Source organism: Salmo salar, unplaced genomic scaffold, assembly GCF_965601325.2.
Source record: "Salmo salar unplaced genomic scaffold, fSalSal1 ptg000360l, whole genome shotgun sequence".
Lineage (NCBI taxonomy): Eukaryota > Metazoa > Chordata > Actinopteri > Salmoniformes > Salmonidae > Salmo > Salmo salar.
In genome coordinates this window covers 668,393-670,000 of record NW_027675360.1, presented here as the reverse complement: position 1 = coordinate 670,000, position 1,608 = coordinate 668,393, and positions in this window count along the sequence as shown.

The following is a 1,608-nucleotide window of genomic DNA, read 5'->3' as shown; positions in this document are numbered from 1 at the left end:
CCCCTCCTCCAGCTGGTAAAATAACAACTCCACTACCATAGACGTCCCCTCCTCCAGCTGGTATAATAATAACTCCACTACCATAGACGTCCCCTCCTCCAGCTGGTATAATAATAACTCCACTACCATAGACGTCCACTCCTCCAGCTGGTATAATAATAACTCCACTACCATAGACGTCCACTCCTCCAGCTGGTATAATAATAACTCCACTACCATAGACGTCCCCTCCTCCAGCTGGTATAATAATAACTCCACTACCATAGACGTCCCCTCCTCCAGCTGGTATAATAATAACTCCACTACCATAGACGTCCCCTCCTCCAGCTGGTATAATAATAACTCCACTACCATAGACGTCCCCTCCTCCAGCTGGTATAATAATAACTCCACTACCATAGACGTCCCCTCCTCCAGCTGGTATAATAATAACTCCACTACCATAGACGTCCCCTCCTCCAGCTGGTATAATAATAACTCCACTACCATAGACGTCCCCTCCTCCAGCTGGTATAATAATAACTCCACTACCATAGACGTCCCCTCCTCCAGCTGGTATAATAATAACTCCACTACCATAGACGTCCCCTCCTCCAGCTGGTATAATAATAACTCCACTACCATAGACGTCCCCTCCTCCAGCTGGCATAATAATAACTCCACTACCATAGACGTCCCCTCCTCCAGCTGGTATAATAATAACTCCACTACCATAGACGTCCCCTCCTCCAGCTGGCATAATAATAACTCCACTACCATAGACGTCCCCTCCTCCAGCTGGCATAATAATAACTCCACTACCATAGACGTCCCCTCCTCCAGCTGGTATAATAATAACTCCACTACCATAGACGTCCCCTCCTCCAGCTGGTATAATAATAACTCCACTACCATAGACGTCCCCTCCTCCAGCTGGTATAATAATAACTCCACTACCATAGACGTCCCCTCCTCCAGCTGGTATAATAATAACTCCACTACCATAGACGTCCCCTCCTCCAGCTGGTATAATAATAACTCCACTACCATAGACGTCCCCTCCTCCAGCTGGTATAATAATAACTCCACTACCATAGACGTCCCCTCCTCCAGCTGGTATAATAATAACTCCACTACCATAGACGTCCCCTCCTCCAGCTGGTATAATAATAACTCCACTACCATAGACGTCCCCTCCTCCAGCTGGTATAATAATAACTCCACTACCATAGACGTCCCCTCCTCCAGCTGGTATAATAATAACTCCACTACCATAGACGTCCCCTCCTCCAGCTGGTATAATAATAACTCCACTACCATAGACGTCCCCTCCTCCAGCTGGCATAATAATAACTCCACTACCATAGACGTCCCCTCCTCCAGCTGGTATAATAATAACTCCACTACCATAGACGTCCCCTCCTCCAGCTGGTATAATAATAACTCCACTACCATAGACGTCCCCTCCTCCAGCTGGTATAATAATAACTCCACTACCATAGACGTCCCCTCCTCCAGCTGGTATAATAATAACTCCACTACCATAGACGTCCCCTCCTCCAGCTGGTATAATAATAACTCCACTACCATAGACGTCCCCTCCTCCAGCTGGTATAATAATAACTCCAC